The sequence below is a fragment of the Colossoma macropomum genome, unplaced genomic scaffold, assembly GCF_904425465.1.
Source record: "Colossoma macropomum unplaced genomic scaffold, Colossoma_macropomum, whole genome shotgun sequence".
NCBI lineage: Eukaryota > Metazoa > Chordata > Actinopteri > Characiformes > Serrasalmidae > Colossoma > Colossoma macropomum.
Genome location: NW_023494801.1, coordinates 31,592,582 through 31,605,732, shown reverse-complemented (window position 1 = coordinate 31,605,732; position 13,151 = coordinate 31,592,582).

Below are 13,151 nucleotides of genomic sequence, written 5' to 3'. Positions count from 1 at the left end.
TCTTGGCTGATCTGGCTGAAAATGCAGGTCCGGATTATTTACTCTTTCGTGTGGAGGCTGTGGGGACAGTTTGATCCATTTTGCTGCCTCTGCTGATACAGAGGTCGACCAGCAGTGTTCAGAACTTTGGAGGAGGTGGTTCATCGTCTTTTTCTCCAAATTTCAGATCACTCAGACATTTGGACACACTTCTCACATACTATTTGTGGAAGCCATCGAGAGTTATTTATCGGCAGGTTTGTCTGTCCGTGCAGTTCTTCATGAAATTGGTAAAAGGACAGTTTAAACAGCTCTTCTCCTCTTGGTCTTGATTGCTAAGCCTGAACGTGAAAAACACGCCCCCTCATTAGATATGGAAAAATATATAAATGGCATTAATCAAACAAAATAAATAATACAGAAATAAATAAATTGAGAAATATATAACTGCAGAAAAAGGAAATATGTGTATAATTACAATCACAATAAGAAAAACATACTTTATTATTTTTTTTTTATCTATTGATTAATTTACTGAGCCATTTATTTTTTTTATTTTATTTATTTTTCAGTTTGGCAAATCTGGTCCTCCATAGTTGTGCATCATTGCTGCAACTTAGCTACAACATTTCCTAACAATGTTAGTGTTCCATACACTGCAGCTGAAATGTTATTGAACAACAAAATATATAAAAATGAATATAAAGTAGTTTTTGCATTACATCCAAAATCCAAAGAGTGTACCTCATTGCTGACACCTAACTGCACCATGCACATTTTTTTTAGGGTTCTAAGTAATGTGATTGAAATGCTATTGAAATCCAAAATACATAAACATTAATATAAAGTAGTTATTGCATTGTATCCAAAATCCAAAGGGTGTGCATAATTGCGGACACTTCGCTGCACCATACACATTTGTTTTCACTGCTGTATGTAGGGTAGCTGAAATATTATTGAAATAAATAAAAATTAATATAAACTAGATATTGCATTATATCCAAAATCCAAACATTGTATATGACTGCTGACACTTCACTGCACCGTGCACATTTGTTTTTAGGGTTGTATGTAAGATGACTGAAATATAAGTTCAAAATAAATAAAAAAATTATATAAAGAAGTTATTGCATTGCACAGTGGTACCCTCTGTTATGGTAAATTCAGTTTACAGTAACTTTTATTCATATTATACCACATTTACACTGAGAATGCAGGGGAAAAATCTTTACCCAGAGCCTGACAAAAGTGGTTTCCCCTTGTATATTACAACTGGAGTGGATTTAATGTGCAACAATGATGCTGATAATCTATCTGTGCAGGATAATTTCACTCAGTAACTTTTATTTATATTATACCACCCTTAGAACTGAGAATACAGGGGGAACATCTTTAACCAGAGCCTGAGAAAAGTGGTTTCCGCTTGTATATTACAGCTGGAGTGGATTTAATGTACAATGATGCTAATAATCTATATCTCTGCATGATTATTTCATTCAGTAACTTTTATTTATATTATACCACCTTTACTCTGAGAATACAGGGAGAACATCTTTAACCAGGGCCTGAGAAAAGTGGTTTCCCCTTGTATATTACAGCTGGAGTGGATTTAATGTACAACAGTGATTCTGATAATCTATCTGTGCATGATCATTTCACTCAGTAACTTTTATTCATATTATACCACCTTTCGAACTGAGAATACAGGGAGAACATCTTTAACCAGAGCTTGAGAAAAGTGATTTCCCCTTGTATATTACAGCTGGAGTGGATTTAATGTACAACAATGATGCTGATAATCTATATCTGTGCATGATCATGTCACTCAGTAACTTTTATTCATATTATACCACGTTTTGAACTGAGAATACAGGGGGAACGTCTTTAACCAGGGCCTGAGATAAGTGGTTTCCCCTTGTATATAACAGCTGGAGTGGACTTAAAGTACAGTAACAATCTGTGCAAGATCATTTCACTCAGTTACTTTTAGTCATATTATACCACCTTTACACAATAACACAATTATTATAGTACTTTTATAACCTGTTGTAATATAAGGAAATGAAAATAGGATTATTATAGTACCTTTATACCCCATGGTACTGTGGGGGAAAGGAAACCATTTACCAGGAACACTGAGCAAATTCAATCCCATTTATTTACTTCCATTAAACATGGTAACATGGTAACAGATAACATAGCTGTATCAAGAAATATTACAGTGTATTACACCAGCATGTAGTCATCATTCAATTTGAGAAAAATAGTAAAACAGATAATGTCTTTTTTTTCATTTAATTCACCACAGTTTAAAATGTTGGACACGTTGCAGTTACTGGGAGAACTGAAAAAGCAAAGAAAACATTATAGTATATTAGTCAAAGTTTCAAAGTTTATTTATATAGCACTTTTTACAACAGGTGTTGTCACAAAGCAGCTTTACAGAAAAATCCGGGTCCAAGCCCCCATGAGCAAGTCAATGGCAACAGTGGCAAGGAAAAACTCCCTAAGAGCAAGAGGAAGAAACCTTGAGAGGAACCAAGACTCAAAAGGGGAACCCATCCTCCTCTGGTCGACACCGGATAGCAAACAGCATTAGTATAAAATATTATAATACAAAATAGGGAAAACAGGTGGAGCAATGGTTAATTAGATTAGTTTTAGTTGAAGCAGCAGCAGCATCATCAGGAGGGTTAGTTTATGAGGATGAGGTTTGCACAGCGTTTTACAGCAATGGTGGTCCAGAAGGCTGGCGAGCAGTGGGCACCCAATCAAGGCAGAAGAAGCAACAGCAACAGACCGCACAGGATGGGCAGCTGTTCAACTCGGCAAAGAAAAGGAAAACACACAGGAAGTTAGTTCTGTAAAGAGTGACTGATCACAGTTTACAGTATTAACAGAGTGCAGCACAGACTCTGGCAAGTCTAGAATAAAATAAAATAAAAAAGAAAGATAATAGTGCATTCAATCTTTAACAGCTGTAATCGACGAGAACACTGAGAATACTGTTCCATCTGTATTCTCATTGTGAAAGTGGTATAGGATAACTAAAACTAAAACTGTGTAAAATAATGACACAGATATAGATTTTTTAGCAACAATATTGGACTAAGTCCACTCCAGCTGTATCTCTCCAAAAGGAAAACCACATTTTTCAGGCTCTGGTTAAAGATGTTCCCCCTGTATTCTTTGTGTAAAGATGATATGAATAAAGGTTACTGAGTGAAATGATCATGCCCAGATACAGATTATCAGCATCAATATTGTACATTAAATCCACTCCAGCTGTAATATACAAGTGGAAACCACTTTTCTAAGGCTCTGGTTAAAGATGTTACCCCTGTATTCTATGTTCTAAAGTTGGTATAATATGAATAAAAGTTACTGTAAAGACAAGTCACATTAGTACCATAACAGTAAGACTTCAGCTTCAGAGACTATAGGGAAAACCAACTTCCTAGGTACACTGAGATAAGTAGTCTAAAAATAATAACAGACTAATTACTGTGCTGTGTAATGCAGTTTATTTATTTCAGCAACGAATGTTTCGAATCTATTTACACAACTTAGCGAGACTGATGAGGATATGGGACGTAAATACACCTTAAAAATCACTAAAGTCTGAACAACAAAATGTGTCTGCATGTACGGTAATTAAATTAGAAACAGCGCATTAAATCTATGTTACTCGGAGTAGTTGAAAACGAAGCCAAAGCTAGCATTAGCAAGATTAGTGTTTGAGCATTAAAACATCTGTTAACAACACATTTTATACTTTAAAACGTGTTTAGCTACAAGTCATTTTTCAAACAACGTGATAATTCGCTTAACGCAGGGAACGGGACGAAATAACAGTGCAAACACAAACGAATTAAGCCTGTCTAAGCCCTGCAGAGCAGCGTCAACTGAAGACATCATGATTTCGACATGTGCAATGAGGGGAAACTGAATTTAGCGTAACACAGGAACGTAACTGCTGCACCATTTAAGCTGCTGACAAAAAAAAAGCCATCTTCAGCTTCACATGTTCACCATCATTTTGTTGCCTTTTTTGTAAACTTTGTTCAGCTCTGTCATTTTTCGTTCAAATTCAATTCAAACGCTGCCGTTTTTAATTGGCTGAGCTAGTTTTAGTGCTGAGCTAGATTTTATTTTAATAATGTGTCCAGTGTTTTCATAAATCATCAAAAATTATCTTTAAAAATATAAAGTTTTTTTAATTAAGTTCAATAGTACTTTTAAAATTTTTTTTCGTGTGTAGTGCACTACTCTTTGTGTATGCCAGTATGTCTGACACACACTCTTAAAAAGGATGGTTCTTCAAAGGTTCTTTGACTAAGAAAATAGTTCTAAAAAGAACCGTGAACACTCGAAGAACGCTTGGCATTATGAAAGGGTTTATTGCATCATGAAATGGTCCTTTAGATTGATGGAGAATGTTCTATAGATGGTTCTATATAGAACCTTTTTAAAGGGTTCTCCTATTGCTTGATAACGATGGAAGAACTCTTTAGGTGCTCTATATAACCCATTTCAAAAAGGTTCTATATAGAACCATCTACAGCACATTCTTAAGAACACTTTATGATGCAAAGAGCATTTTAACCAGTTTTTAGACCTATTTTCTAACCCTTGAAGAACCATCCTTTTTAAGAGCCTGGTTATCTGTGTGCATGGATTTTGTTGGAAGGGTAAAAAATAAACTTATATATAGTCACACGCTACTAACATGTCGTCGTTAAAAGACTAGTATTGTTACCTTTATTCAGTGTTATGGATTTACATTAGCTGAAAAATGTATACTGATTTGTTTAGCACTCAAATATTAGGACTATTGACTTGGGCCTTGGCTTGAGACATGCCCGTACTGACTCAGGACTTGAATCGACTATCTTGACTTAGGACTTGACTCAGGACTTGACTGTCAAGACTTGGGACTTGCAACTTATTTGCAACTTAATGACTTGTTCCCACCTCTGGTTTACAGTGTATATACATTTACATACATGTATTTTTCTATAGTACATTTCTATGTTTACTATTTTCCCATACATTTTAACGTAAGTGCATTTTAAAATATATTTACTAATATTATTAACATGGCAATATATCTTGAAATGCATTTTTGTGCTTGGAATGTATTTTCGCTTGGATTAATTTATTTGAAATCTAAATTTAAATTTAAAAGTGACTGAGAAGTGGCGGTGAAGTGGCAGTTGCTAGTAAAAGTGATACTGGAGTGAACAATTGTATTCACATTCAGAGAATACTACAAAGTGTTTCTACCCTTTCTGAAGCATTTGCACGCTTGTGGAGGGCAGTAAATGCCTTTTCAATGAAAACAAGAGCCTCAAATCATGATTTCATGATTGTACAGGTGTAGTCACCCAAGTTAAAGTAGTCATATGTTTTCTCTAGAAAGTGTGAGTGTAGGTCAGTTCCATTGCACATAAAGGGTATTTTATGGCAGGAATGTCTGGTTATGATCATTATAATATCATCACATTAACAGAATGCTGCGTAGGTTTTCTAGCCTATCTAAAGCGTTTGGAGTGCTTGTGGAGTGCAGTAAACACCTTTTAAATGAAAACAAGTACCTAGAACCACAATTTCATGATTGTACAGGTGTAGTGAACCAAGTTAGTCATATTTTTTTCTGAAGAAAATGTGATTGTAGGTCAGATCCATTGCATATAAAGGGTATTTTATGGCAGAAATGTCTGTTCATAATCATTATAATGTCTTCACGTTCAGAGAATACTATAGAGTGTTTCTAGCCTTTCTAAAGTATTTGAGCACTTGTGGAGTGCAGTAAATGCATTTTCTGTGTAAACAAACACCTTAAACCAAGGTTTAATGATTCTACAGGTGAAGTCAACCAAATTAAAGTAGTCATATTTTTTTCGAAAGAAAATGTGATTGTAGGTCAGTTTCCTTGCATATAAAGGGGAATTTATGGCAGAAATGTCTGTTTATGATCATTATATGTGTTTGTTTTGCCTCAGAATCATACCCCCAGATTTCATTCTTTTGAGGTGAAATGGCAGGGTATTGAGTAAAAAGACAGGGCCTCCTATTCAACATTGTTTTTTAACAGTCTAAAGGGCTGCCTCATTTGTAGTGGATCCTTACATGGGTTTCAGAGCTGCATTTCTTTTCAACCATCTGAACAGGATGGGATTTTGGTTCAAATTTCAACGAGTCGGCCTCCAAGCTCCCATTCCAATATTGTAGTCACTATTCTTCAGGGTTATGTAGTAGACAGTGGCCCCATTAGCTCTAAGATCAGATTAAATGTTTTTTAAGCCTAAAAGTCTGGGTCATGGTTACTAGGTCATCTTTCAACAGTTTTAATTCCCTTTCTTATAAAGTATTTGATTAGAGTTGTTTGTGCCTGTGTATAAGAGCTCATGACCCATCTTACTCTTTCAAAATGAAATGGCTTATACTGGGTATTGGCTCAGAGATTTCACTGAAATTTCTTTTCATTGTTGGCCACAGTTCAGAAGTGCAGTTAAAAGACCCTGGGCTTTGGCCTCCAAATTGCCATTCAAATCTTATAATTCCTATTCTAAGCAGTTGGGTCTTGGCCTTATTCTGTGGGTTTTTGTACTGGTGATATGATTCTTGGACTTGGCCTCAGAGCTGCAATGTCCAAACATTATTCTTTGGAGTCCAAATGGCTGGCTCACGTTACTGGAACTCTACCTGGGTGTGAGATTATTTCAACATTATTGTCCCTGTGTTGAGGTTTGTTTTGTTGTTAGAGGGCTATGGACAGGAGCCTTAGAACACAAATTCTAGATTTAATCTTTTACAGCTAAATGAAAGAGGCTTGAGAACAAGACACTGAGCCTGGGCTTCAGAGAACCCAACAAAATTTGTTGGTATTATTGTAAGGAATGTATTTTGAGGGAGATGATTTTAAGCCTTTGCCCCTGTTCAGGAACTAAATATCTGCGTCATGAGTATGTGTTCTTTAGCTGGGCTCTAGTAATTTCATCACAATTTCTTATCAACTGTGGAGACTAGTCAGGGATTTATTATGTTCTTTATCCTTAACAGTTGGTTTTAGTTCCTGGGCCTTTGGCCGTTGTCACAGAATCATGTCCCAAATTCAAGGTAAAATGGCAGGGTATTGAGTATACAACCAGGGCCTGGGCATGGGCCTGGGCTTAAGCCCTCCCAAACAATTGTATTTGCTATATTCTGATGTGTTTTACATTGGCGAGGGGACACTGGACCTAGACCTCAGAGCTCCCATTCCACTTTTTGTTTTTTACAGTTTAAATGGCTGCGTCATTTGTAACAGATCCTTGCCTGGTTTTCAGAGCTGCCTTCACAATTTCTTTTCAACCATCTGAACAGGCTGGGAGTTTGGATCAAAGATCTAATGACCCCAATCTCCCATTTCAGTGTTATAGTCACTCTTCTTAATGTTTGGGTATTAAAGACTGTGGACTTTGGCCTCCAAATTACCATTCAGATCTTACAGTTCCTATTCTAAGGGCTTGGGTTTTGGCCTTATTCTAAGGGATTTTGTGTTGGTGATATGATGCTTGCACCTTGCCTTAGAGTTCTGTCACAATTTAATTCTTTAAAGTCCAAATTCCTGACTCATGGTACTGGACCTTTGCCTGGGTTTTTAAGTCTTTCATTTCAACATCATTGTCCCTGTCTTAAGGTTTAGTTCAATGCTGTTGGGCTGAGGACCAAAGCCTTAGAACACAAATACTAGACTTTTAGACAAAAGAGGCTTGAGAACAAGACCCTGGGCCTGGGCTTCAGAGAACCCAACAAAATCTCTTGGTACTATTGTAAGGATTTTATGTTGGGGGAGATAATTTTTAGGTCTTGGCTCTTGTTAAAATTTTAATCTTTGGAATTTAATCATTGCAATTTCTTTTCATTGTTGTCCTCACATTAGAAGTGCAGTTGAAAGACCCTGGGCTTAGGCCTCCAAATTACCTTTCAAACCTTACAGTTCCTATTCTACACGGTTGGGTCTTGGCCTTATTCTGAGGGATTTTGTGTTGGTGATATGATGCCTGGATATGGCCTCATAGCTGCTATATCCAAACATTATTCTTTAGAGTCCAAATGGTTTGCTCACATTACTGTAACTTTACCTGGGTGCGAAGTCTTTCATTTCAACATTATTGTCCCTGTCTTAAGGTTTAGTTCGTTGATAGAGGACAATGGACCAGATCCTTAGAGGACAAATCCTATATTTAATCTTTCATAGCTCAACAAAAGTGGGTTGAGAACAAGACCCTGGGCCTGAGCTTAAGAGAACCCAACAAAAATTTCTTGGTACTATTCTAAGGATTTTATGTTGGGTCTTGGCTCTTGTTCTTTTTGTCATAGAAACCTCTGTCCTCTTATAACAGAATATCAATTAAAATTGTGGAGACAAGACCTAGTAACCATGACCCAGACCAAAACACCTAATTTGAGCTTTGAGCCAAAGTTCATTGGGCCACTACCTTAGGCCGTAGACCCAGCCATTTAGACTGTTAAAAAATGTGACATGGGAGCTCTGAGGCCTAGGCCCAGTGTCCTCTCTCCAACATTAAACACCTTAGAATATAGCAAATTAATTTCTTTGGTAGTGCTGGGGCCAAGGCCCAGGCCCAGGCCCAGGCCTTGGTTTTATACTAAATACCCTGCCATTTTACCTCAAAAGAATCAAATCTGTGGACATGATTCTGAGGCAAAGGCCAAGGGACCAGGAACTAAAAACAAGAATTAGAGCTAAAGAATTAAAAAAAAAAAAAAATCATGACTAGTCTCCATGGGTGATAAGAAATTGCTATGAAATTAAAAATGACCAGGAAAAGATCAAGTACTCAAGGCCCTGTTTGAATATGAAAAAATGTGAACAGCAGCCAAGGCTTAACTTCATCTCCACCAAAATTAGTTCCTTAGAATAATAGCAAGAAATTTTGTTGAGTTCTCTAAAGCCCAGCCCCAGGGTCTTGTTTTCAAGCCTCTTTCATTTAGCTATGATAGATTAAATCTAGAATTTGTGTTCAGTGCTCTGGTCCATAGCCGCCTATCAATGAAACAAACCTTAAGACAGGGACAATTATGTTGAAATGAAAGACCTTGCACCCAGTTAAAGTTCCACTAACGTGAGCCAGCCATTTGAACTCTAAAGAATAATGTTTGGAATAGCAGCTCTGAGGCCAGGTCCGAACATCTTTTCACCAGCACAAAACCGCTCAGAATACGGCCAAGACCCAACCTCTTAGAATACGAACTGTAAGATTTGAATGGTAATTGGGAAGCCAAAGCCCAAAGCTCTTTTAACTGCACTTCTGAAGTGAGACCAAGGATGAAAACAAAATACAATGAAATATCTGGGCCAGTACGATATGAAAATATGAACAATTTCATTTTAAAAGAGTAAGATGGGACATGAGCCCTTAGACACAGGCTCAGACACCTCTATCCTCTTACAGCAGAATAACGGAAATAAAAATGTGGAGAAAAGACCTAGTAACCATCACCCAGACTTTTAGGCCAAAAAAAACTTCTCATTTGAGCTTTGAGCCAAAGATTATTGGCCCACTACCTAATACCCAAACGATAAGAAATGTGACTGTAATATTTGAATGGGAGATTGGAGTCGTCAGATCTTTGGTTCAAAATCTAAATGCAGCTCTGAAACCCAGGCAAGGATCTGTTACCAATGATCTAGCCATTTTAACTGTAAAAAAAAAGTGGAATGGGAGCTCCGAAGCCTAGCCCCAGTGTTCTCTCGCCAACATGAAACACAGGCCCAGATTCCTCTATTCTGTGATAATGGAAAAGGGAAATAAATTATGGAGAGAAGACCTAGTAACCATGACCCAGACCTTTTAGTCTCAACAAACATTTAATTTTAGCGTTGGGCCAAAGGTCATGGACACACATTCTTATAACCAATCCTTAAGAATAGTGATTATGATATTGGAATGGTAGCTTTGGGGCCTTCGAAAAGAAATTGTGAATGCAGCTCCGAAAACCAGGAAAGATCTGCTACCACTGACCCAGCCATTTAGACTGTAAAAAAATGTGGAATGGGAGTTCTGAGGCCTAGGCCCAGTGTTCTCTCGACAACATAAAACTCCTTAGAGTATATTAAATAAATTTCTATGGGAGGGCTAAGGCTTATGCCCTGTCCCAGGTCCTGTTTTATACTGAATACCCTGCCGCTTTGCTTCAAAAGAATGAAATCTGGAACATGATTTTGAGGCAAAGGCCAACATGCTTTTGAGTATTCTATTAATAGGAATACACTATAATTTCAACCATAAAATACCCTTAATATGGAATGGAACAGAAAGTAAATCACAATGTTTTGAGAAAAAAGATGACTCCGTTAACTTGGGTGACGTCACCTGTACAATCATGAAATATTGGTTTTATATCCTGTTTTAAAGCATTTGTTTACACTGAAAAGGCTTTTAAGGCAGTCCACTTGAGATCAAATGCTTTAGAAAGGCTTGAATCCCTATGCAGTACTCTCCAAAGGTGAAGACATTAGGATAATCATGAACAGAAATTTATGCCAAACAATACCCTTTATACGCAACGGACCTAACCTTCAATCACATTTTCTTGAGAAAAAAAACAGGACAACTTTTATTTGGTTGACTACACTTGTACAATCATGAAATCTTGTTGTTTACAATGAAAAGGAGTTTACCGCACTCCATGAGCGCTCAAACGCTTTATAAAGGCTTGAAACACAGTGGAGTATTCTCTCAACGTGACGACATTATAAGGATAATGAAAAGACATTAATGCCATAAAATTCCCTTTACATGCAATGGAACTGACCAACCAATTTGGTTAACTGCACCTGTACAATAATGAATTCGTGGTTTTAGGCGTTTGCTTTAATTGAAAATGCGTATACAGCACTCCACAAGTGCTCAAAGGCATTAGAAAGGGTAGAAACGAAATGCAGTATTCTCTCAACGAGAACACAACAAATCGATCATAAACAGACATTTGTGCTGTAAAATACCATTTATATACAATGAAACTGACCAACAATCACATTTTCTTGAGAAATAATACGACTAATATAACTTTGGTGATTACACCTGGACGATCATGAAATCTTGGTTTTAGGAGTTTATTTTCACTGAAAAGGCGTTTACTGCACTCCTCAAGCGCTAAAACACTTTAGAAAGGCTGGAAACGCTATGCAGTGTCCTCTTAACGTGAAGACATTATAATAATTGTAAACAGACATGTATGCCATGAAATACCCTTTACTTGCAATGGAACTGACCTACAATCACATTTTCTTGAGAATAAACACAACTATTTTAATTTGGTTAGTTTCACCAGCATAATCATGAAATCCTGTTTTCAAGCATTTATTGTGTACTGAAAAGGCGTTTACTGCACTCCACAAGCGCTCAAACGCTTTAGAAAGGCTAGAAACGCCCCATAGTATTCTCTCAGGGTGAAAACATTATGAAGATTGTAAAAAAAATGTCTGCCATAAAGTACCATTTATATAGAATGGACCTTACCTAAAATCACATTTTGTTGAGAATAAACACGACTACATTAATTGTGTTAGCTATAACTGAACAATAATGAAATCGTGGTTTTAGGCGCTTGTTTTCATAGAAGAGGTGTTTACTGCACTCCACAAGCGCTCAAAGGCTTTAGAAAGGGTAGGGTAGAAACGCTATGCAGTATTCTCTTAACGAGAACACAACATAATGATCAAAAAGAGACATTTATGCCATAAAATACCCTTTAGTACAATGAAACTGACCAACAATCACATTTTCTTGAGAAAAAATATGACTTCCATAAATTTGGTGAATACACCTGGACGATCATGAAATCTTGGTTTTAGGCGTTTATTTTCACTGAAAAGGCGTTTCTTGCAGTCTATAAGCGCTCAAACACTTTAGAAAGGCTGGAAATGCAATGCAGTGTTCTGTTAACGTGAGGACAGTATAATGATTGTAAACAAACATTTATGCCATGAAAAATCCTTTATTTGCAATGGAAGTGATCTACAATCACATTTTCTTGAGACAAAATACTACTCTTTTAATTTGTTTGATTTCACCTGTATAATCATGAAATCCCGTTTTAAAACGTTTGTTTGCACTGAAATGGCATTTCCTGCACTCTACAGGCGCTCAAACGCTTTTTAAAGCATAGAAACGCTGAATAGTATTCTCTCAATCTCAAGAAATTATATTGATTATAAACAGACATTTCTGTCATGAAATGCCATTTATATGGAATGGAACTGACCTAAAATCACATTTTTCTTGAGAAAAAACACGATTAGGTTAATTTTATTGACTACACCTGTACAACAATGAAATCGTCGTTTTAGGCGCTTGTTGTCATTGAAGAGGCGTTCACAGCACTCCACAAGTGCTCAAAGGCTTTAGAACGGGTAGAAACGAAATGCAGTATTCTGTGAACGAGAACACAACATAATGATCATGAACAGACATTTATGCTATGAATTACAGTTTACATACAGTGAAACTGATCAACAATCACATTTTCTTGGGAAATAATACGACTAATATAACTTTGGTGATTACACCTGGACCATCATGAAATCTTGGTTTTAGGCGGTTATTTTCACCGAAAAGGCGATCACTGCACTCCTCAAGCGCTAAAACACTTTAGAAAGGCAGGACACGCTATGCGGTTTTCTGTTAACGTGAAGGCATTATAATAACTGCAAACAAACATTTATGCTATGCAATACCCTTTATTTGCAATGGAAGTGATCTATAATCAAATTTTCTTGAGAAAAAATACTACTCTTTTAATTTTTTTGATTTCACATGTATAATCATGAAATCCTGTTTTAAAACGTTTGTTTGCACTGAAATGGCATTTCCTGCACTCTACAAGCGCTCAAACGCTTTAGAAAGCATAGAAACGCTGAATTGTATTCTCTCAATCTCAAGAAATTATATTGAATATAAACAGACATTTCTGTCATAAAATGCCATTTATATGGAATGGAACTGACGTAAAATCACATTTTCTTGAAAAAAAAACGACTAGGTTAATTTTGTTAGCTACACCTGTACAATAATTAAATTGTGGTTTTAGGCGCTTATTGTCGTAGACAAGGCGTTTACAGCACTCCACAAGTGCTCAAAGGCTTTAGAAGGGGTAGA